This window comes from Varanus komodoensis, unplaced genomic scaffold, assembly GCF_004798865.1.
Source record: "Varanus komodoensis strain SLA01 unplaced genomic scaffold, ASM479886v1 scaffold32, whole genome shotgun sequence".
Taxonomy (NCBI): Eukaryota; Metazoa; Chordata; class Lepidosauria; order Squamata; family Varanidae; genus Varanus; species Varanus komodoensis.
In genome coordinates, this window is record NW_025335798.1 from 16,369,613 (window position 1) to 16,396,153 (window position 26,541).

Below are 26,541 nucleotides of genomic sequence, written 5' to 3' on the forward strand. Positions count from 1 at the left end.
TATGAGAACCCAGGATCATGTAGTTGCTCACTGGGAGATTCAAGACATATAAAAGGAAATGTCTCCTCATGGAACACATAATGCTGCTATGAATCCACTTGTATGACCACCAGTTCAGATGACTTTGAAAGGGCACTGGGCAATGTCATGGAGGAGAAGGAATCAGTTACTAGTCCTGATAGTGACATGCCATTTCGAATATTAGTAGAAGTATACCCACTCATTGCTGGGTAACCTGGATGGATGATTGCTGTTGCGCTCATATTCTGTTGGCTGTACGTTTCTCACAGGCAGCTAGCTTATTGACTATGCATGGACAGATTGCTAGTGTAGATAGACTTTTGGTCTGATCCAGCATGGCTTTTATGTTCTTAATTTTAGTCCAGGTTCTTCTGATTGCTTAGGAAGACTACTAGGGAAAATTTTCCCCAGTCATTACTAAAATTGCAACTGAAATATAATTTTCTAGTTACAATAATTCCAAAAGATTTGGCTTTGTTATTCAGATAACGTGCTAGATGAAGTTGATAACACATAGAGTCTAGGACTGTGTATTGCATTGCTAAAAACCCCCCTATAATCTAGCAAGACAAGGAAGATGCTATACCTTTGACGTAAAGTAAATGCTTCATATGTTTGAGGCTATGTATTCAGTCACTGGCATTTTGCTCCTCCCAGTATTGAAAGTTTCCCACACTATTATTTGACAACAGTAAAGTTCACATGTAACAACAAGCCACAGTAAAAACCATGGGAGCATGGTTCACTGTTATATGTGAACCCAGCAAGCACTGTAACACATTTGGTCTCTGTGAAACCACAGAAAAACGAAGCTTGTTGTAAGGCTTTCATGTTTCACCATTCCATGTTTTTGCCTCTGAAACCAAAACCAAGCTTCTGCATGGTTCTCATGTTTTCACCAAAGAGTTTTGCAGCAGGAGTGCTCATCATGCATCCTGGTATCCCCACAGGGGCTGATGGGATATGTGCCACCATGAGGATGAAAGAAGGGGAAAGGTGGAAACCACTCGAGCATGGAAAGTACAGAGCTTTTTGAAGCCAGGATCCAAGGTAAGGTCCCATGTCATGTAATTAATGCACAGCATGCCTTAGTGTTTTCTGTGAACACACACCAACCACATCTAGAAGAAATTTCTTTCCTAAATTCCTTTACCCAAAGATCCTAGACAAATGAATCTACAGCTCTCCAAGGCAGGCGGGGAGGGGTTAGTTCTAATGTCTTTAGCACACATCCAACTTGCACACATGTGATATCCTGTTTTCATCCATAGTCACAACTATTGTCTTGAAGAAAGCAGGGAACATCCAAAATATAAAAATGAAGGGAAAAAGGACAACCCTGTAATTATTTATTTTATTTCTGATAAGGATCTTTGATGCAGGCAAATCCATTTCATTTGAGCCTGATAGACTTCAGTAACCTTTCCAATCCACCAAACAGAAATGAAAATGTGTGCAGAATGGTTGTGTAGCTTACAAACGAGATCTGCACATTCCTAGCACCATTTGCACAAATGATACCTTAAGCAAATGAAGTCTTTTGTGCAAATTGGGTTTGAATCTCCTAATTTGCATAAATGGGCTCATGCTTTTTAAAAATGTTTTTGCACATTCACAAGTCAGTTTTGTTACCCAGGGCACAGAATATTGCATTAGGAAATACTCTTGTCAATTTTATCCTCTCACTACTGCATGCTTAGCTTCATATTCCATACTCCACAAAGAACTTATGTGTCAATTTTCTCTAGATCAGGGGTCGCAAACTCAGCTTACCTGGGGGCCGCTGGAAGTAGAGTCTGGGTGAGGCTGGGCCGCGTCAAGCATTCCACCACCGCGGTGGTGGTGGGCTGCTCATCCGGAGGCCGGCCCGGGCGCTGCCGGCACTTTGAAGGCCACAGGGCCCCTCCCCGTGCCCCACCCGTCCCGGCAAGTGGCCCATGGGCCACGAGTTTGAGACCCCTGCTCTAGATCATTGTCAGCACCATTTTTTTCTTATTCTTGTTCTTGCTCTCTTTTCTTTTCTTTTTTTTTTGGTGGGAGGGATACATGATATGCACATATAAAATCAACACATTTTAAAATGATTTTCAGTTATTTTAAGCAATCTTGACTTGTCTAAACTTGGACCATAGAGCTTTAGACTCTTTCCCCCTCACTGTTCTTCCAATGCAATGCAATGTCCAATTTTTTCACTTAAAAAAACCCTCAGGATAAATTTCCTGAACTCTAAGAAAGAGAGAATTATTCATACTAATTACAGCCAATTTTAAATCTGTCAAACATTCGTTACACATTTCTAATTTCTGATGCTTAGACTAGTATCTGTCACTTTTGCCTCACAAGTACAACACAAGTAAAGAGAGTATTAGCAAACTCAGAACTGTGAGATTTGCAGTAGTATTTTTTTAAATCCCCCACCTCACAAAGAACCCTAAGGGAATGGGAGAGACATGACTAGCTTGCTGAGGACTGTTGTGTTCAGTGGCCACAAATTGCTGACTGACTCCACAGAAGAAAACAGAATAGAGATGCTAGACTGCAGGAGTGTAGCTCTACAATGGCAGTGTTGCAGGTCCTACTTGTTTCCAGCACCTGATTGCTACCACCAGAGCATCATTCTTAAACACATTGTGCTGTTAACATAATAGCTTGAAAATCTATGCTATGATTTAATTTCTGTACTTTTAAAGTTCTTACAATCCATTCAGTAATATTAACAATGTGTCAAATTAAAGCACAAACTATATAAATGCATGGGCAAGTTGCTTTGCCAGTTACCCAAAGTATATAAGGACCAAGGGCGAGTTCAATTTCCTGAACATTAATTGCCTAAAATAAAATTTAAGGTAAAGTACTTTACAAAAAACATGAGATCAATAAAATTAGAAACAAAGTGTCTGGTATTTAAAGAAAAGGACAAAAATGGTAAATGCTTACATTCAGAGGTATGTGTAATATTGCTATGATGGCAAAGAACCCTGAAGACAGAATTGGGAGGTAGAAGGGAGCAAAGCTGAGCACAAGGGGGGAAAGCCAGATCTAAATAGCTATGAGGAATGTGATGCTTGATAGTTGGAGGAGAACCTGAGAATCACAGGACACATGTCTGGAAAAAAACAGGAAGGGGCATAAATGGAAAGCCAAGAGAATAGGTAGAACAGAGATGGGTACTTTGCAGCTCTCTAGATGTTCTCTTTCCCAATTTCCAGGAGGGTTCACCATTTGCTATGCTGGCTAGGACTGATGATAGCTGTAGGCCAAAACATCTGGAGGCCACTAATTACTCTCTCACGGAATAGAAACTGAGGAAACACATGGAGAAAAAGACAGAAAAAATGGGTGGCTAAAAACGCAACTGTGATGAAGGCCAGATTACACGTTAGTGTGCTGCTTTATGAAGTTTTTATAGTACCATAAAATGTATATGTGGCATCCCAATCCTGTTTAGATCATCCCCCAGATGTATGGCGCACCATCTATAAATGCTGCATGGTGGGAGAATTGCAAGTATCAAGGATAGCATCTGGAAGAACAAGTAATGCTTACTTTAGAATGACGCAGAAGCAAGCAGAGATGCATTCCATGTCTTTAACGTAACAAACAACTTGGCCCTCATCTCAGATGCCAGATATTGATACTATATCTAGTACTGAACTGATTTTTCAGTACAGTACTAATACACTTGTTGTCAGGATGGGCAAAAGAAATTGCACCGAGACATTGTTGAAAGGAGCGAGAATTTTGGAGAACTTTCTCAGACAGAGCTTCAGAGCTTGCTTACTGTAAGTATGGGGACATGTATGAGTGCTTTTTACCCATTTTTATCCTGTTTTGTCCTTGCTTCTTCTCTAGCTGCTTCAGTGTTCTGAAAGGCCCACCACAGGACTTAGCCAGTGCTTCCACCCTTGGGGTTTCCAGAGCTACTGCCTCCTGCTGTCTGAATGCTGACTGACTTCAAAAGACTTAATAACAAAACCAAACCAAACAAAAACCAAACCAAAAAAGCCTTGCTCAGCTTTCTAGCAGTTATTACACTTTTCAATAACTGCATCATTGAAAAGCTTAAGCAGCCAGAAAGGTTACAAGGGCAGAATACAATTAAAATGATAAAACAGCAATTCCTCAGTCACCTCCTTACACCAAGCAAAATACTGAATCCTTGCACAATGGGAAATTTCTCTAGAATTCTATCTAGCCATGTGCAAGAAGCAGAGAAATAGCAGCCTCTACTGCAGGTTGTGAAGGGTCAGGTGAACTTTTAATAATAAATATAGCTTCACAAAGTATCTGAACATTTTTGAGAAACCCTGTTCTAATTTGGTTTATTGTAAATTGGTTGCAAACTTAGATACACCCAAGGAGGAATTAGTTATGTTATGTTAGTCGCAAAGTCATGTCCAACCCATCACAACCCCATGGACAACATTCCTCCAGGCTCTCCTGTTCTCCACCATCCCCCAGAGCCCACCTAAGCTTATGCTGACTGCTTCAGTGACTCCATCTAGCCACTGCATCCTCTCCTGTCCCCTTCTACTTTTGAGGTCAATTGTTCCCAGCATTAGGGTCTTCTCCAATGAGTCCTTCCTTCTCATTAGGTGGCCAAAGTATTTGAGTTTTATCTTCAGTATCTGGATTCTAAAGAGCAGTCAGGGTTGTTCTCCTCTAAGACTGACTGGTTTGATCTCCTTGTGGTCCAAAGGACTCTCAGGAGTCTTCTCCAGCTTCACAATTCAAAGGCATCAATTCTTCGGTGCTCAGCCTTCCTTATGGTCCAACTTTTACAACCATACATTGCAACTGGGAAAACTATAGAATTAACTATACGAACTTTTGTCAGCAGGATGATGTCTCTGCTTTTTAGAAAGCTATCTACATTTGCCATAGCTTCCCTCCCAAGAGCAAGCATCTTTTAATTTCTTGGCTGCAGTCCCCATCTGCAGTGATCTTGGAGCCCAGGAAAATAAAATCTGTCACTACCTCCATTTCTTCCCTATCTATTTGCCAGTAAGTGATAGGACCAGATGACATGATCTTAGTTTTCTTAATGTTGAATTTCAAGCCAACTTTTGCACTCACCTCTTTCACCTGCATCAAAGGCTCTTTAGTTCCTCTCCAATTTCTGCCATTAGAGTGGTATCATCTGCATATCTGAGGTTGTTGATATTTCTCCCAGCAATCTTAATTGACTTGTGATTCATCTAGGCCCGCCTTTCACATGATGTGCTCTGCATATAAGTTAAATGGGCAGGGGGGCAATATACAGCCTTGCTGACCTCCTTTCTCAATTTTGAACCAATCAGTGGTTCCATGTCCAATTCTCACAGTTGCTTCTTGACCCACATAGAGGTTTCTCAAGAAACAAATAAGATGGTCTGGTACTCGCATCTCTTTAAGAACTTGCCACAATTTGTTGTGATCCACCCAATCAAAGGCTTTAGCATAGTCAATGAACAGAAGTAGATGTTTTTCTGGAACTCCCTAGCTTTCTCCATGATCCAGCGTACGTTGGTAATTTGATCATTAGTTTCTCTGCCTTTTCAAAACCGTCTCTGTACTTCTGGTAGTTCTTGGTCCACATACTGCTGGAGCCTAGCTTGTAGGATATTCAGACCATAACTTTGCTAGCATGTGAAATGAGTGCAATGGTGCAGTAGTCTGAACATTCTTTGGCATTGCCCTTCTTTGGAATTGGATTGTAAACTGACCTTTTCCAATCCTGTGGCCACTGTTTTGCTGGCATATTGAATGAAGCACTTTTACTGCATCATCTTTAAGGATTTTGAATAGCTGAGCTGGAATACTGTCACCTCCACTAGCTTTGTTGTTGCTCAGACTTCCTAAGGCCCATTTGACTTCACATGCCAGGATGTCTGGCTCGAGGACAGTGAACACCCCATTGTAGTTATCAGGGACGTTAAGCTCTTTCTTTTATAGTTATATTGTATAATCTTGCCACCTCTTCTTGATCCCCTCTGCCTTTGTTAGGGCCTTGCCATTTTGGTCCTTTATCATGCCCATCTTTGCATGAAATGTTCCCTTCATGTCTCCAATTTTCTTGAAATGATCTCTGGTCCTCCCTATTCTATTGTTTTCTTCTATTTCTTTGCACTGTTCATTTAAGAAGGCCTTCTTATCTCTTCTAGCTATTCCCTGGAATTCTGCATTCAATGGGGTGTATCTTTCTCTTTCTCCCTTGCCTTTTGCTTCCCTTCTTTCTTCAGCTATTTGGAAAGCTTCCTCAGACAGCCATTTTGCTTTCTTGCATTTCTTTTTCTTTGGGATGGTTTTAGTTGCTACCTCTTGTACAATGTTGTGAACCTCCATATATAGTTCTTCAGACACTCTGTCTATCGGATCTAATTCCTTAAATCTATTAGTCACCTCTACTGTATATTCATCAGGGATATGATTTAGGTCATACCTGAGTGGCCTAGTGCTTTTCCCCACTTTCTTCAATTTAAGCCTACATTTTGCAACAAGAAGCTCATGATCTGAGCCACGGTCTGCTCCTGGTCTAGTTTTTACTGACTGTATAGAGCGTCTCCATCTTTGGCTGCAGAGCACATAGTCAATCCGATTTCTGTGTTGACCATCTGGTGATGTCCATGTGTAGAGTCATCGAAGAATAAGTATGACTAGGTAAAATGGGATTAACTCTTGACTCTTGAGTTAACATGCATAGGATTCTACACATTATCATCTGTTATCCCTAACAAACACACTTGCTTCTGGTGTTCTTCAAATAATATAATTCACAAGGAAATATGGGCACCCTTAAAACAGATGACAGAATGGAATTTCTGTTCTTCCTGTAGACATGAATCACTCTTTATCAAAAGGATGAAGGTTTCTCCAAAATCTGTGATTTCTGACTCTGCCCATCATGCCCCAGGTAATTCCTTTCATAGTGTCTTTTCAGATCAGGAAGTGCAGACAGAAAGTGAGAGACTAGCAGTACTTTAGTAAACTCAAAAATGCCACTCAGAAAAGCTATAAAGACCCTGAGAATGAGGCAGAACAGTGGAAGAGGACATACAAATAATCAGCTGAGCTCTAACCCTGCCTGTTGCCTGAAGCCAGACACAACAGTGCCCCTCCATAAACACCAGTATGGTGGTGAATACAGAATGATTCAGGCCAGCCTGTCCACACAGTTCCTGTAGCATGAACTACCCCAAAACACTTACGAAAAATTCAGTGCTACATATCCTGCCATTGAGGAGCCATACTTTTGAGAATGGCTCTTTTCCCACTGGAGAAATTTGGTAATATTATGCCCAAATGCATCTGCCCACAGATAAGGTTGAGAATTTCAAGAAACCATCTGTGCACACACCTATCATTAATTCTTCCCAGGCAAAGGGAAGAAGTGACAATTCCCCCCTCCCCATCCCCAATGGCAAATAATTGCTTTATCCCTTTTCCTAGTAAGCCCTAATGCATGCTGATGTTGGTTTTTACTAGTGCTGCATCATTAGTGCTAATGCTATGATGGCAATTGATACTGCCTATAATAAATTACAGGGATGCATGTGGTGCTGTGGTTTAAACTGCTGTGCTGCTGGGCTGGTTGATTGAAAGGTCACTGGTTTGAGTCTGCACAATGGGGTGAGTTCCCATTTGCTCCATCCCAGCTCCTGCCAACCTTGCAGTTTGAAAGCATGCAAATGCAAGTAGATAAAAAAAGGTACCACTTCGATGGAAAAGTAAACAGCATTCCATGAACTTCGGTGTTTAGTCATGCCAGCCACATGACCACGGAGACTGTCTGTGAACAAATGCTGGCTTCCTCGGTTAGGAAATGGAGATGAACACCGCCCCCTAGAGTCAGGCATGACTGGACTTAATGTCAAGGGGAAACCTTTACCTTTAACTTTATAATAATTTACAGGATGTAAGTTAGTCGTTACTAATGGAGGCCCCCAAATCCTATTGATTTTAATGGGTCTTCTCTACATATGACTAGTCTGGATCCAACTCTACAGTCAGTACCCATTGCAATCACAATACTAATAGTGATGATGCTATACTGATGTGGATCAACATTAGCATGACTAAGCCTGTATCCCATGCATAATAATATCAACTTTTAAAAACTAAGTTATAGCAGTACTTTACATTTTAAAAATACATATGGCCTGCATGAGATGTGCATACATTTTTCCTATGAAATACCAAGTAAATCATTTTATTAAAGTATTTAAGATACACAATGCTTGATTCTTATGTGATCCTGATAACTAAAAATTCCATCTTCCATCTCCTCTTCTTCTTCTCTACATTCCCACAATTATGCAGCCAGAACATTTCCCACTGTGGGGCTTCCTAGCTGGCCTTCTCTCTATGAAGGATGTAAATCTACCTACTAATATCACTTTCCATAAGGTTCAAACATTCAAATAATATAATGAAAAATCTTGCTGCTTAAATATTCCTAAAGTACTTGGTCAAATCATTTCGGGTAGTAAATAAATGTTATGGGAATTCATGGACAAGCTATTATCTAAATTACTAAACAAAAAAGGCGGCTGTTATGTTTCAGGAATGCATATCTGGCACAGAAAGCAAAAACTTGTACACAACGTCTTTTACAGATGGATTTGCCAATAAATGGCTGCATTGATGTATTTCTAACTGTAGCTATTTTTCCCTCAAGGGAATTAGAAATGACATCAGTTTTCACATTATCTGAGAAGAACAGAGTTTATTTTGTTGGAAGAATGTAGTTTCTTTCATTACACAACGTTTTTGTTACAGAAACTTTTTTTATTATTATTGTTTCAGGAATAATGTGACTGGTACCCTTTTTGTTTTTATTTATTCATTTATGAGTATTTAGGGTTTAGTTAGGTCTGGTTTCCCCACCCTCCACCCTGAATTGGGATACTTTTAACTACCAAGCTCTTTACTATTTCAAGCAAGATTCTGGGATAAACATGAGATTACCATATCCTTTGGAAAAGATAAAACAAACTTCTCTGTTGAATTAGTTGAGGGACAAATTATTTTTGTCCATCCTTATGTAAAAACTGTATTTCTAGAATGGAAATATGATTTACATGCCAGCTTTACCAGGACCATAATTTCATTCAATAAGTGCCAATATCATTTACGTTTCTCAAAGAATACCATACCATTCATCATTTCATAGAGGAAAATAGGACCCCACCCCATCCTACAGGTTCATGTAACTTAATAAGGAATACTGATTAAGCTTCAAAATGAATCTCTCCAACAGCACTGTATGAAATTTACAGGCATATGCACTGGAGTTTGGATTTATTTATTCTTCAGACATTTCAGAGCTGAGAGACCTGCCGTGTGGAAGGAAGTGATAAAACCTAAAGGCACCCAGTGTAGCATACTTGGTAGCGTTGGACTGGAACTCAGGAGACTGGGGTTCAAGTGACCATGAAGCTCATTGAGTGACTTTTGACAAGTCACAGACTGTCAGCCTAGCTTACCTCACAGAGCTGTGATGATAAGGAGGAGGGGAGGATTATGTAAGTCATTTTCTTAGGGAAATAGAGGCAGAATATAAATAGAATAATAAATAAATAATAATGAAAGAAACATAATCTGCACTACATGTACTAGGGTACTTACATAAAATTTGTAAAGGGTGTCGCGAAAGGTTAAAAATGGGGAACCATAATTTACTACTAATGAGAACTGGCAAAATAAAGAACATCTCACAACAATAGAAACCACTGTGGATTTCATAAACTAAATACAAAAGACTTGCTGTGGTGATGCACATGCCATGGCAGACTGCTACTCAGATGTCTGTAGTCTTTTGCATGTGGCCCTTCCTTTGAACACGGGTTGAACATGCAACTGCCAGGATTCTAACATGGATTGCCCATGAGGTATACATTTCACTAGGTCTGAAAAGTGCCAGTGGACTTCCAAACCTAATTCAAGTCGTTAGCTTTTACCATTAAAGTTCAACACCACTTCAGACCCATGGAACTTAAATATGGGTGGGCAGAAATTAGAACTGGATCTAATAGAGGTTCCAATTATTAAAGTATAACAGCAACAAAATGACACAAATGACACATATGCACACTTTATACTGCTTTTTTGTTTTGCTTGTTTGGGGTTCCTTGTTTTTTGTTTTTGTTTGTTTGGGTCTGGGAAACAGCCAGCCAGCTTGGCTATTTGACACTATAGATACAAAACAAATAAAAAAGACATGAAATGAAGGAAACTTAAAGTAATCAAACATGGTTTTTTGTGATGAAGGACTGTGACCTGCCTTAGCCTGTTATACACAATACAAATTCCTGGACTTTGAATGCTCCAACTCTGTGCTTTTTTCCAGTTTTTCTGTTCAGAAGACAGAACTGCATATTGCTTTCCTTTCACTGCAGCCTCCATCATCCTACAGGAAATTTGGTACACTGTAGGGGGAAGACATTTTTATTTTCACCAGTGATTTCTTTTCTGCTAACAGATCGCCTGTACTGAATACTGCCCAAATAAACTAGTTTTAGATATGAATGTCTCACTTACTGTCTCAGGCAGAAGCCTTGGAGACATAATTGTGACACCACTGGAAGCAGATTACACCAAACAACAGTTCTGATTTGTTTTGCGTTTTCACACAATGCAAATTAGACTACGAACTTAATTGCCATGAGATGTAGTGAAGCTGTCTAACCTGGACAGATTCAAAAGAGGATTCAACAAATTCACTAAGGATAAATTTACCAGTGGCTGCTACTCATGGTGTCTGTATCTTAACTCCTGTATCAGAGCAGTATGCCTTGCAATATCAGTTGCTGAAAAAGAAAGGGAGCAGATGCTGTTGGTACTCATTAATTGCACTGTTCTTCCTATATGCAATGGGCTGGCAATTGTGGGAGCAGAACACTGGACTAGGTAAGCATTGGATGTTGGAAGGAACAGCAGGGGAATCGCTAGGAGACAAGTAGCTGTGAGATGCAATGATGGTTATTTGGGTAGGAATTCCAAATGAAACGAATTCATTTGCACTGTTGCCTTATCTGCAGCAATGGGAGCAAGGATATGCCTGCCTTGCTGCCACTGCTTTCACCTTTCTTGCACAAGATTGGATATCATCATTGCTAAACTATTATTTTATTTTATTTTATTTTTAGTGATGATTAGCCTTCCCCTTTGTCGTGCCATGGTCAATCACTGCTGTCCAGCACTCAGCATGGCTGTGGCATGAGGTGATGTGACTCACCCATGTCCCAAGATAGGTCAAGCCTCCTGCCTATTTTTTGCTAAGTAAATAAAGTTTCCTTAACAAAAAATTGTTGTTTGCTCAGTTTTGCTGGAATGCAGCACTATATCTTTTTCTTTTCTTTCCCCATTTTGAATGGAAAAGCTTTTTACTTCTTTATTATCAAAGAATGATTACCTGTTAATCACAAGGTGACTATTTCAGGTTTTTGTACATATTTCACTCCTCCTCTAAAAAATAATTATTTGACAGAGTATGAAACCAGCCTTCTCTGTAGGGATTTTGTGTTCCATCATTTTTATCTTGATAGCATTAGCCTGGTCCACAGAGCAGCAGCCAGTGTGCAATCAGCATTCCTTTGCTAAAGTCCCTATTTTGTGAACCAAAGGTCATCAAATCAAATGCTCTTTAAAGATTCTTATCTAAATACGGGATGGAAGTTTATATTGCTTTAAAATGGAAAAAAACAGAAAATCCAGCCACTGTAATCTGTTTTAAAAAGCTGCAGAACAAGACAACACTGCTGGTTTTGCAACTGGAAAAAATGTTCTTTTGTGTTTACAGTCACAGAGTCCATTTCCCGGTATGGGCCTTTTATGTGAATTTGGGTGAGTCACTTATGACCACCTAACCCATTTCAGGATTATGCTTTTTAAATTTCATTTAAGTCTAAACAATCTTTAAACCCCATTCAGCAGGGGTTAGAGGATCCAACTAGTTTCTCCAACCTTGATTCTCTCTCAGTTGCTCAAACATCTGATGGAGCAGGAAGAATGCAATCCTGAGAACTTAAAGAAGTATATTCCAAGAAAAAGCATCCCCTATTCACTGTGGCAAACAAAATCCAAAGTTTAAAAAGCAAAGTGTCTCTAAGGGATGAGTAAATCTGCCATTTTTTCTTTGTCCCAGTCATTTTTTTTAGAATGTCAAATTCTTCTCAACCAAAGATGAGGAATTTACTGTGTTTTGGTAAATCATTATAAAAATGAACAGAAAGAAAATTCTCACCAATCCCTAGAGCATTCACTGAATATTGCAATCCTACATCCCACATCTTTTTCCTTCCAAAGGTAATCACAGGCACCCATGCCTAGGAGTAGAGAGCAGTTCATTGTTTGTTGGAAGCCAATGAGTACTACCTCTTATCTGTAAGATAGCAGGCAAAGACACTCTAGTGTACAAAATGGGAGTTATGTTCAATTACTTTTATTGAACAGAAACTTTTATTTTTAGTTTTTACTTTTGAAGAATATTATTTTTCCACTTTCTTTAACTTCATAAAGGACTCTGTGATAATATTTGGAAACCACCACTCCAAGGCTCAAAGAAAAGGCCTAAAAATCTAAATCTATACATGCCATAAATAAGTTCAGCTGGAGGAGGGAGGCTCACTATTAAGTCTAATGCTAAGAAAAAGGAACACCAAGACTGCCTGCTGAAAGCATTTTCCTGCTGTCTCTTAGACTGAAGTATTAAAGACCAAAAACAATAAAGGATTCATTGGTTGCACAAATGTGTGTCTGTTGCCAATTGTAACTTTCTTAATTCCCCTTAGCTCCCCCTTCATTTGGAATCCAGAATTCATACACAGATTTCTTTGTTGCAAAATTACTCATATTTGGCTCATTTGACTGTTTTACTGGGTGAGCCAACTATAATCCAAGGGGACTAATTTCTTGGGTCACCCCCCACAATAGCTGGAAGATATTGTTATTTAAAGTTATTTTATTGTTAATAGCAATCATTCACATATTGCATATGTCTTGCCAACTTATCCTAACACATTTTCCTAATACATGGCTTATTTTTTAAAAGTATTATTGTCTTCTGAGGTCCAAGTCAGCATCAGTACCTAGGGGCTATAAGAAGTAATTCAGGGAATCTCCACTTGAGGACTGACCCTGCCCATCTCTAGCTCATGCATAAAGCACTCATGTATAGTGTTGCTGTAGGCTTTGTAAGCACTGGAAAATACTTCAGAATTTCTTCTAATGGCAAACTTCCAGAGATAACAAAATTAATACTTAAACATTAAAACTTAAAACCAATGAAAATCATAGTGACCAAATATATCAGTGATTTCATCAGATTAAAGGATAATTAGAACAGTTAAGTACTAGTTCTTTTTTTCCATATTCTTGAAGCTACTGAAGCATAAAGTAAAACCCTAAGATGAGCATCTGCATCACACAACCAATAACTTTTCAGACACAAGCGTCAACTGTAGATGGGCCAAAATAGCATCAAGACATTAAGATTTAAATTGTAATTCAATGTATAAGGAGCAGAATTACATATAGACACAGCATGCACATTGTCAAAAACTGATGATAAGATTGTTGGAAATGTAGCAGAAGCAAATGCATGTGCTAGTTTTCATGCATCTACCACTTCTGCTATGATGGACAACCCAGGGATGCCCCATCTCTAGACTGTTTGTGACATCTGAACACTATATTTTAAGAGAATAAACAACCCAGATTTTGAGCCTATGGTAAATTCAGATTCTGGATTATTCATTCCACAACAATTCAGAGTTCCAAGTTTAAACATAAGATAAACACTGCATTGTTTATCACAGTGGAAGCAGGGTCGTGCTACATTTCCAACAATCCATGATTTGTTAACTGTGGATTGTTGGCAACACAGAGACTGGGTCAAAATGTGGAATGTTATCCATCTTGGAAGTTCCAGAAAAGCAAATTCTCTCGGCTCATAGAATCTAATTGCAACTGCCATCAATCTTAACATTTGGAAATCAAAAGGTGTGAAAGTTTCCTAAGCCTGAAGAAACTAACATTAGCTAGGCAGAAGATTGTATTATGGTAATTTAAATGTTCCTAGACTATCTGGAAGAAAATCTATTTTAAGGTAATTTGTCTATCAAACAGGATGTGTTGATCAAAAATCCAGTCTCAAAGTTTAATACCTGCTTGAGGCAATTTTATTGGAATAGAATAGAGGTGGAATAATTTATGGTACCTGGTGACTCAGTCTCTGTAATTATGACAGATAAAGCTTCCATGACCTATAGCTAAGTAGGTCAAGGCAGATTCAAATAACCTTTGTATTTGGGGTTTTTTTTTTTTTTTCTATGTGGCAAACATGTAGAACTAAGTCATAGCAGGGTCCAAAACAGAGATAATGTCCTAGTGCGGTGAGTGTTGTCTTCTGATGATTTTAGGATTGCTGGGGGTAAAGTAATTTTGGGCACATGCCAATTAATACTGCATTTGTTCATACTCAAGGCAGCTTTATGCAGTGCTGTAGTGGTCCATTGGAAAGTGTAGGCACTGATTGTGACAGTCTCATAGCCACTGTCCTATTTCTTTTATGTGCTCTAAGGAAGAGGAAGAGGAGGAGGAGAGGGTGGTGGCAATGGTTGCAGCAGAGGAGGGAAACTTGGAACTTTTCTATACAATGTGCACTTATTAATACTCAAACATGGTAGTTTGTGACTTTATAAAATGTTATTTTTAGTGACTTTCCTTTTCTTTGGAACAATTACTGTGGCTTTTTTACATTAAGGAAAGTCTGGTACTATTATGATTGGGGACATTAAATCCTTACCTAGTGGTTGTGTAATGAAACAGAAAAGGACAGAGAAAAACACTGAAAAAAGTCAATATTGATCCCACAAAGAATTCAAAAGTAGATAACTTAGGCAAGTGGGTTAAAAGCCTCATATAGAACACCTCTTTATCCTGACTTCATCTAAAAACCCCATAAACAACCATAAGAATGTGGAGAACACAATAAATGCCCTCTGCAGAAAAGCTCAGCCCCAGTGATAGCAGTTGGAAAGGAGAGTAAGTACAAAGATGTAGCAAAATAGCAAGTCACCACTTGGTCAACTAGATCTGGCAGTTCAGATCTCTCCTGTTGTATCAGGAGACTTAAAGGTAATAAGAAAAATATGTGTACCCTCACCAAACAACATGGCCAAACAAAATGCTGTAGTGAGCAAGAGCAGACTTTAAGAAGCTTTTATCACATCCCACAAAAGGTATATAATTGAATATTATGATAGGAGATGGCTCATTTGAATATGTGTGTGTGCATGCACACAAGGGCTTGGGATCCACATACTCTGGTGAAAAAGGAGTGTTAGGGCTTGAAGTTATAGGGTATGGAAGGTGCCTATGGATCCCACAGCATAAAATTACATAAGGTAATAAAGATGTTATTATTATCCCATACACTTAGGTAATAAGCAAGATTTAGAACTCATTCCAGCTTGAACAATATGAATTCTTCCCTCCAGTCTTACTTTGCACTCCACATGGATCATGTCATCACTATAGATTTCCTGTTGGTGACTCCCCAGTATAACAAGCTAGTCATAAAGCCCAATCTCCAGTTCTTGAGGAAGGCTCAATTAATGTGGGATGACTTGAGAATCCAATGTGGTAGCCTAGCAAAACAAAAGTTTCATGTGGCTTACCACAGTAGTAGTACTGCTGAAAATGATCTTCTGACTATACTTAGCCATTTACACCATGCATGAGAGTGTGGAAATGCACTTTGGCTTCAAAATATAATTGTGGTCCCTGGACAAGGGAAGGCACTCATGTTTTAGAATGCAATAATTCTATTAAGGCAGAATGAGTAGCATTTAGCAAACCACAGCTATGTACTTTGCTTGCCAAAGCCTTTCACAACTATGCCCTCTCATTTATCAACATTAATTGCTGCTATGTGAGAAGAGTTAAATTCTGGTTTATCAGACTTGAGTGGTTGATTTTAAGGGGAAAGTGTTTCCCCCTTAGAAGAAATAACTTTGGAATAACTAAAGGATGGTCAGTAAATTATATGCTAGCCAAGCAAGTGAGAATTTAGGCCAACCCTCCCCAACCCTGAGCCTCTGGTTGTTTTGCACTGCCACTCCCAGTATACTAGCTGAGGTTGATGGGAGCCAAAGCTCAAAACTTCTTGAAGGCACAATATTTTGTTTTGTTTTCATTTGTCCAATATACTTCTGGCTGCTGTAAGAAGGCAGGATCATGTCCAAAAAGTTTTATAGCAGCTCCACCAGCTACTAGTTTGCTTTCAGTTCCTGTTCAATGATCTGAAATAACATACTATGTTGGACTCCAAACCCTATATGAACCTCCAGTTTAATAACATCTACAGGGCTGCTGTTTTGCATTCTTTTCAGACATTTGAGCCAATTAAACAACTATGGTAACTCAGGAACTGTGTCTTTACAGCTGTAGATCCAACATAATGGAGCAACATCACAGAAAATATCAATTTGCATACAGTTATCCTTATATTTCAAAAAAAAAAAAAAAAAAAAGAGGTAGCCAGCCTGTTTACACCAACACTTTTTAAGAGATTCTAGGCTAAATTATGCGGTTACTCATCTTGAACATAGATGGCAGCTGGAATTATTTAGAAAGTGGACTGTTGCTATTATTTCTAGGCTATTTCTCCAAGCCACCCAAGCTCATGCAAAAGCAAGACAGAACGATATTATAACTATGATCTTCAGCCACTAATAACTTCATTCATTCATTGTTGGGAGATCTATTTATAATCAGAATCCATTTCTAATATTACCTTCAAATCCTACCATGTGAAAAGGATATACAGTACACACAGCAAATTTTTGCTAATAGGAGTATGTTATGTAGAGACAATGTTTTGGTTTTAATGGTGAGATAGGACCTGCTAGTTCTGAACATCCTAGTAAATCATCTTTTCCAGTGGACACAGTGATGACTCTTTAAAAAAAATAGATGTGTACAAGCTGTTGACCAGTTATGCAGCCAGCTATGCTGGGCTCAGTTCCTTCATTATACATGATTTCTGATTCTCAGATTCTATTTCAAGTGAACTCTATTTTGGCATTTGCACTGTGAACTTTATATTTCAAAAAATTACCCTTTGGTATGTGTGCATGAGAGCACCTGCAGTATTCTCAGCTGGTTATATTGCACCCACTTCTAGCACACCAGGAAGCTAGTGCTTCCTGCAGCAATCTTAAAAATGATTTGAAACACTTGTAACTAGAATGTGAGAGGGCAGTGGAAGCCCTTCATGAAATCTTCACTTACTTGTACTGTTCCAGCAATAAGCATTTCTGCTCATTTCTAGTTGCTTTGGGCTGCTGTGCTGGCAGTAGGTTCCACTGTTGTATGGATAGAATTGAACAACACCCTTGACAGGAGGTAAAAGGGACATTCGTAAGTAATTTTGTCAACATTATTCTGTCAAACAAATGTACGAGAAACTGGTGTTAATCTATGGTAACCTCATGGGTCAGTCTATTCTTAGTTTAGCCATGGATTCTTCAAGTAAAATATAAATATATAAAGTGAAAATGAAGCACCAAATATAGAGAGCAGCATGCCTGAGTGAATCCTATTTGACACAATGGAATGAGGAAACACTTGTCTAAACTGGCAAGGTCTGGGAGGGGCAGGGATAAGGCTGCGCTCATGCTCAGGATGGTGGGGGAGATGGCTGCGACCTTTGTTGTTCTTTGTCACTTTGCTTTACATTTTTCTGATTTAAAAAATCGTTACAGAATGGATTAACCTTATTTACATTGAACCTTATGGAAAAATTTAACTTGGCTCATGACCAATTTGGGTAACGACCAGAGCCCTAGAATGGATTAAGTTTGTGAGGAAAGGTACCACTGTACTTTTTCATCAGACTTATTTCTTATTTTTCAAGATGCACACAACTCAACAACATGATCAATCATGTATAGCTCCATTCACTGTCTCAAATAATTTAGGATTCTTTCCATCCACCACCAACCTGAAAAGGTAAGTTGGCAAGGTAGAGCAAGAGACTGTGATTTGTTCAAGCTCATCTAATAGAGTTCAAGGCTAAGCATGGTGTTTGAAGCTTGATCTCACACATCCAGATGTAATATTCTGTCCACTGAACTCTGGAACACTATTCCTTGGAAAAGAAATAGGGAGTGCCCTCTTCTGATGAATGTATGACTCACTGTCAACCTTTGGCCTTCTGAATTATTTACATGAGCTCTGAATGCCCTGGTCATAAAAACAGCATTCCTGCAAGCATTTTCATTGATCCAAGAATGTTGAAACAAAGGTCATATTCTCACAATGACCTTCTCAAATCTCAAATTGTTTTCTTTTCTCACAACATGGAAAACTATATTTTTAAAAGAATATATATGTCATATGGTTATATGCCACATAATTCCTTTTTTTACCCCTGTGTGCACTATACCGTGGTGGGGGGAACTGAACAATTTCCACTACTGTCTATATGACAAGCCATGAAGCCATGTTGTATATGTATAATGAAACATGGGAGCCATCTTGTGTTTCCATCCCTCACATGGGTGGGCATCATGTCCTTAGAGTCCAGAGCATATCGGTTATATGAGGGTTAAACAACATACCAGGTGGTATGCCTGTGAGGATTGTTTAAACCTTTGTATAACTGCTCATCAGAGATGCTCATCTGCAACTAAATTTAACTAGCATTTGCTGGGAAGCAGTACTACACCTTAGGAGGATTCTTAAAGTTACCCAGCAGTTTAATCTAGTATTCTAGAAAGTTTAATTAGGGTACCCTTAAAACATATGACCTAATTTAAATCTAGGGCTGCAACACAATTTGTTAGAGCAGATTAAATTTTCAAATTAAAATGGATGCTTTCTAGTTAGTAGCTTTCATTGTCTCAGTAGCTACATTAAAACAAGATAGTGTTTAATTTGAAGCCATTTGGTATTATTTTTTCCAGAGCAATTCTAATTATGTGTGGTGTTTCACAATATCAGTTTATTTCACACAAAATGTGAGTTCAGACAAATTTACAGACTGTATAAATTCTATATAAGAAATAGAAGGATGTTACCTAAACAACATAAATGAAATGAAGATGTAAGTAAATAAATAATCTATAAATAATCAACATAATACACCATGTAGAAAATGGGATTTTGCTATATTGTGATATGTAATATTGGCTATGGGGCTAACCAGTTACAGCATTTCCTTTAAAATTGACAAATTGGTAGTGTTGCTGAAAAAATATCCAAAATGGTAGACATAGTTCAGAAAAGTAAAACTTTAACCTTAAGTTTCACAGATAATTTTGATTCACCCTTATCAACAACAGGAATAACTTCACTATGTATATTTAATTAAAGTTTTTGTTAGTTAAGAATACAAGAAATTTTCCTCAATCTAAAGAGAGGGTATTATTTTAAATACAACATCAGCAAAATTTGAAACACCATTGTACTGAGGGATAAAATCAAGAGAATCCAACTCCAGATAACACTAGCAAGAGTAATTCAAACCAAGCAATGTAAGGGTGTGCTGGCTTTAGTTCCACCAGAGTCTGCATTATCTGAAGTTGGTCTGGGGTTGCTGAGGCAGCCAGTGCATCTAGGCTGAATTTGTTAGCAGTACTATACTTAAAATGTAGATCTTGACTCATTTCAGATTACACGCAATGAGTGGTTGCAGGTTATTTAATGCCCAATGAACAGCAAGAGTCATGGTGCATAACCAACTTCCACTTGTTGGTTTGTGTATTGTGAGCCTGGGAAGTGTGGATTCTGAGTGTTTGACAACAGACCATAAATAATCTATTTTTGAGGAAGCATCTACAGTTGCCAGCTTAACATGGCAAGACTGGCAACACAATCTTATCCCCATTTAAACAGATATTTGTGCTACTGCATTCAGTGAGGCTTACACCCAGGAAAGTGTGTATAGGATTACAGCCTGACCTCTGAGTGCATAATAAACATCTTACAACTTGCTACCAAATTAGCAGATGTGTTTCAGTGTATCTTGTACCACAATGTCCCAGAACACATAATATCCCTTTCTACAAAATTTACAGATACTATTCAAATGTTCACTGCTTTTCTTCTGGCTGCACACTTGCCAAAATATTCAGTACAATCTACTGTGTAATATCCAAGGAAAGACAAAGGGAAACTGACTAGCAAAAAGTATAAGAAAAAAGTTCACTTGGGTGCAAACCCCTAGTTAGTGGACATTTATTTATTCTATTTTTAATTTTATGCATTTATACAACCCAATAGCCAAAGTTCTCTGGGAGGTTTACATTTCCTGCATGCTGTCCATCTTGTGTTTGAAAACACTGCTTAATTTTTATGAAAAACGAGCTTTCCAGCAATCTGTGTTTAGATATTATTGTATTTACAAGTGTGTCACTTTTTAATAACCTACGTATATATGTAGGCATACACAAGTATACAAACAAAATACAAAATTAAAACAAAATCAGATCTGTAAAACAGATTTTAACACAAAAAGAATGAAAAAGGCTTAAAAAGAGTGACACAATCTTTACCTGAGTGGTGATTATGCACCAAAATAATCAAATCATTCAGAGTTTAAAGTATACTAGATTATGTCCTGTGAGTCTACTGTATATGCTGTCTCCTCTTCTGCACTCAGCTGTATTACCTAAATAATAATTTACTATACACAACCATGGAAAAACTTCTACTTTGGACTAGTCCACACACTACAGCAATCTAGAAATTATGCCAAAAATGATTGTTCTATGATATCATTTCCCAACCTGGTGTTAGGCTGCAACTCCCAATACTCTTGACCAGGGTAGGTTAAGTGCTGCTAACTGTGGCCATTATATTTAAGCTCTTTTCACACAGACTCCCACGGTAACAGAAGAGCCCAGCTAGATGTGATGCCAACAGAAGATAAGTTTTAAGATATGGAAATAGCAACCATGGAGGGAGCATGAGAACAACTGAGTATGCAGGTGGTAAGCAGGGAGCCAATGCTAGACCTACATAGCATAGACCAATACAATGAATGGAACAGTCACTTTTTACGAACTAAAGTTGCATTTATTTCAATCAGTCCACAATGGGTTAGATTTATTTAAGGCACACTTCTCAGGCACCTTGATCTTTTATGGGAGACCAGAGTAGACCAAGATCCACTCTCCTGTGTAGCTGTAGATGCAGAAAGGACCAGCTGCCACTGTAGGGGTGAACTGGGCCTTAGACAGGGCAAAGAGGGGCATGTTGTGGGCAGAGAAGAGAGAAGGCTGGGAGCAACAGCTTACATCAATTCGTGTTAGTGCCCAACCTCCTCCCCACTCCAAGGCTAAATCTAGCTGGCTGAGAATGGTTGCCTAGCATAAATACATGGGGTGAAGCATGACAGCGACACTGCTTACATGCAATGAAGGCAAGAATGATAGAATTACACCCTTAGGATAGTTGTTACATTGCATACTATCCCAAATATATTAAATCTAGAATACAGTAGGAAATGTAAATGCTACTACATGTTCCATTTCACCCAAAGTCTTACACATTTTCACACCATGCAGGGTTTTGTTTTGCTGACCTCTGCAATGAACCATGCTGCTTTCAGAGAAATATTTACAGTGTCTATCTACTAAGTTTCTCTACTGTCAGTGATAGATTTAGCATCTCATCCAGTAGAAAAGTACTTAGTTTTATGTACGTCTTTCAGCAGTCTCCCAATAAAAACCATTGCTAGCAAACGTATTGGAACAAATGAGCCATGTTTAAGGCATCCAGCTTCCTTATGGTTTTCCTAACATACCTCACAAATCCCTCTGGAACGGTAGCTCTTTTGATTTGCCTTTGATGTGGCATTATTGCTTAAGTAAGTTGGAAAGTTAACAGATTTTTATTTAATGAGGTGATGACCCCCTCAGTTTGTCCACCCATGGGGTTGTATGTGCTTTGGGTCTATAAAGGATTGTCAGGAAGGTATCAACACTGCTCTGGCATCTTTATGCTGTGTGGAAGGAATGTTATTGTCAGGATTTTGTGAGAAAGCCTGATCAGTCTATTTGGAGAACATTCTAGTTACTGCTTCAGATTAAGGGACATATGGCCTTAGTGAAGTTGCAGTGCTATATTTTTTGTTTGCTACATTTCAGTTGTTCTTTTTCCATTCCCAAGGAACCCAAAGTGTCCTACAAGATCCTCTTCCTCTCCATGGATCCCTACAGCAAGCCTGTGAGGTAACTTAGGCTGAAAATGTGGTCCAAAGTCACCCAGGAAGCTTCATGAAAAATTAATGACTATATTCCAGGTCTCCTCAGTCTTGGTCCATCACTCCAACCACTACACCCCACTGGCTGTAGACAGGGATACCCATTATCTGGGATGTAATCTATAACCACCCTCATGCTGAAGAGAAACAGGGGCCCTCATTTCGTCTTCCTTTTGAGAACCGTCAACAGACAGAGTGCTCTGCTTAAATGAAGAAGACCCATTTCAACTTCCCATTCAGCCATGAAACTCACTGGAAGACCTTACAGTAGCCACCACCACGGCTGCGTCACACAATTACCGAAGTAGTAAAGGAGGAAAACTATGTATGCCATTTGAATATCATTATGGTTGGATTACATTAACACATTGCATTAGAGTAAAATTGGGAATACATATGACCAAGACTTTTTGTTGCCTGAAGCAAAGGGCAAAATGGAACTTCTACCCATTACAAGTACAGAAGCCAAGCAGAAAATGGCAGTTGAATTTTATTCCAACACAACAGTGTTGAACACAATAGTGTGCTCCACCACAGCTGAGGACAACAAGCTGACTTGGGCACAGAAGCCAAGTTTGCAAGGCACACACAGCTCCATCTTCTGACACCTTGCCACAGCCCCTAACCCCTAGCATCTGCCAACTGTGTCTGCTGTCTTATCCTGCCTAACAGCCCTAGAAATGAGGCCAACAACCAAGCAAAAAAGAGCAATCTAAAAGTTTTAGTTCCTAATCTCACCTCTCTCTGTATGACTATAGTCCCATATTGCTTTTCTTAAAGGACACTACACAAAATGCTTTTATGTTAACATTTTGCTGTGTAGCTCTCAGTATTAATCATACATAGAGTTATATGCTGATAAACATTCACTATGAGCCTAATTCTATTTAACACTAATGATGCGTAGTACTGATTCAAACAAGCTGTTCCATTGAGCTTACTGGACCAGCTTCATGAATAAATGCCATTCAATCAGAGGGAAGCTTGCAAAATTCCAATCCCTGACTGTAGGATTTAATAGGCAACTTTGCATTTGTACAGTTTCCAAGATGCATCAAAGGGCTGTGGAATATTTGAACTCACATGTTGAAGTTTGTTGCAAAATTATTTTTAAAATACTATTTTGTAGACTGCCAGCATTTATTTTGGCAATGGATACACAGGTTGTTTCTTAAACGTTTCCATTTGGCATACACTTAGTGCTACTTAGACATTAAAGATTAACAAGGTGAATTTAACCAAATCCACCCCCACCCCCATTGCAACATGATTCCAAAGCATGAAATATTCTTTGCTTGCATTTCACAAAGGTAAAGCCCTGTAGACTTATGATGAGCAACTAAGATGGAAAACAGTCATCAAGCATCTGCAATTTGAGGGTCTAGTATGGAGCAACTGGAGGAGACACCAATAAATTCCCATGGATGTTTAGTATATCATGCATTTTTAAAAAATGAATTGAACTGTCTTCATACAGACAGTTTGAGGAACTGTTTAGGTGTACAGGTTTTTCATTCATACAATGATTTCTTAGAAAGGCCTTATTAAGTGGAAGAAAAGGTTTCCATGATCAAGAGTAATTTAAATTAAGTTAAAGTTTAATTTAAGTTTAAGTTTAATTTAAATTAAAATGAGATCAAATAGGTATATCAAAAGCCTGTTTTTTTACAAAGCAGAATGACAGTGATTAACTGCAGGACAGAGATGGTGTCATTTCACAAGTACAACCTGTACAGCAAACTTTAAACTCTCAGTTGAGTACCACTAAGTAAAATTCTGAGGTGAATTTCACATGTCCCAGATATTCAGATGTAAGTGTGTCTTTAAAATGCCTGGGAAAATTCATATGTCTATCCATCAGTATAATGCAACTGTGAGAAACATAACATTAACATTTGATGGTGCATAGTTACTGGCTAACATCCATCCATCCATCCATCCATCCATCCATCCATCCACATAGAAAGACTGTCTCATAACGTCTGCCCAACCTCAAGAGTAAATCATTCCTTCATAGTTCCTTTCAGCAGTGCCGCAGTTTAAAAACAAAACTCTACACTCCTCTTTTATAATGAGACTTAAAGCATGCAACAAACATATTTATAAGCTCATCCTTACCTACTATGTAAAGTAGAGCTGAGGAAAAGAAGGTCAGTGCTCTCATTTGGCCAAACTCAGCATTTTCACTTTCACTCTAACGCTGTAAGTTTATAAGGGAGGAGGGAACAGGGGAGACGAGGGCAGGTCTGAAGTTCTCAGATCTTCCTTCAGCGTTTTAATCATTCACTTCCCCAGATCCAGCTTAACAAATACCACTGTGTTCTGTCAATATTTGTATGCAGCTCCACAGAGGGCGAGCAGCCAAACGCACATGGTTTAAAGAGCCAAGAGCAGAAAACTGACACCCGAACAAACACTCCCTGCTTTGTCTCTTTTAAGGTGGTGCTGAATGTGTCATCTTAGCTTCTGACTGCAGATAGGCGCCGTTCAGAGATTCCACCACTTTGACGAGGAATAAATAAATAAATAAAATTAATAACAGCTTTGTGTTACTTTAACCATCTCGCTTTACAGACTTAGTGACTTTTGCCCCGTTCCTTCAAGAGTTTTACACAGTTTTGTTTATTTGTTTGTTTGCTTTGAAGCAGCTGTCCTCTAAATGTATTTTAATTGGTTGGAATGTAGAAAGAATCCCATTTGGCAGTAATTTGCATTTGAAGCATGCCCCTCAGCAGCTGAAATAGGCCCAGAAGCATTCCCGACTACTTCATGAAAAGAGCTTTGCTAAAATATTACTGGCTCCCACACAGCAGCATTGAAGTCAATTATATAGGCAAAATTGTGTCATTAATAATTTTTGGCAAACATTCTTCATTATTTTTAAAGCAATACCAAAAGAAGAGGAGGAGGAATAAATCATGATTGGGCAGCAAATCCAGTAAAACAATTTTAAAACTTGCAAGTGTTAATTTCCTTTTTTGTAAGCATTCTAAAACAGAAATAAATTTGCATGTGTATGCAATTTTGTCAATCAATATACATATACAGACTGTATTATCAGATTATTTTATAACAAATATTTCTGTGAGGGTTCCAGTCCATTGATAAAAAATTGAATTTTAATAGGCGCAATATTAGGTGCATCTGTCAGTCACTGTCCTACATTATGTTTTCATGTTAGCACTTTCTACAGTTGCAATCCTAAGGACTTAATTTAATTCCGTAGGACATACTTCTGAGTAAATGTGAATTAGCTTGTCCTGAAAAACAGTTTGTGGACAATTAAATGAGACTTGAATCTATGGACATAATTCAGTCCCAGTTAATTAAATTGTAGGTAAGAGTAAACAAACTATCGAAAAATAATATTTCTGATGCAAAATCATTGCGACAAGTTGAGAAAACATATTAAGGATATGTCTGGAAATCATTGGCAAAATGATATGAAAAATATGCACTAAATGCAAGTTCTAAGGAACTGTCAAGGTAAAACTAAGTACTTGAAGTCTTATTATTCACTGGGATAGCTGTTGTGTTCTCTCTCACTGAGAATTAAATCTGGTTAACTTTGAACGGATTGTGCCATTAGAATCCAGGAAAATCAACACGTCCTGACAAAAAGCCATATACTATAGAAGTGCTCTGTTTTAAAATAATAGCATCTATGACACTGTTGCAGCCTGTGAAATAGTAACCACTCAGAAATTCATTTATCAGGATAATCATCATCATGATCATCAGTGTATCAAGAAGACTGAAGGCACTAAGAAAAGGAAATTATTCTTTGGCTGGATAACAGTGAAGACTGATTTTCATAAATACTTGTTGACAGTCTGCATGCAGAAGCTCTAACAACACTTGCCAGGTGAAGAAAAATGCAGCACTTAAAGGCAACTATGCTGAAAGGGAAATACACATTATATAGGCAGAACCCCCACTTAATTATCAAAGAGCTGCATGACTTAACATGTTGGCTGTATGCAAGCCTTTTAAAATTCATGCCCAAGAGCTTTGAAATTCTAAGCATTCACTGTGCAATCCTTTTTTGTGCTAGCTTCTTAGAAAATGTAGGGGTTTAATTATGGTCAGGGGCTTTATAAATGCCACTTATGTTGAATTGTTGTTCTTGCTTTCTGGTGGGTTTGCTACTGTATTAATCTCAGTACTAATTTTGGATATATGCTCCTGGTATCAATGAAGCTCTATGGAACTGTATTGGAGCTGTATGGACAATATTTGTTGATTATTTGGAAGTCAGGATGAAACAT

At 38.4% G+C, this 26,541-nt stretch overlaps 1 protein-coding gene across 1 annotated transcript in view; it reads right to left on the reverse strand.

The window, feature by feature from the left end:
- Nucleotides 1-24,517, reverse strand: part of NCKAP5 (NCK associated protein 5) — a 640,837-nt gene extending 616,320 nt beyond the window's left edge. Inside the window, exon 1 of the mRNA XM_044438433.1 lies at nt 24,392-24,517. The gene's annotated coding sequence lies outside the window, so the exon portion shown is untranslated. The remainder of the gene's footprint in view (nt 1-24,391) is intronic.
- Nucleotides 24,518-26,541: the final 2,024 nt, after the last annotated feature.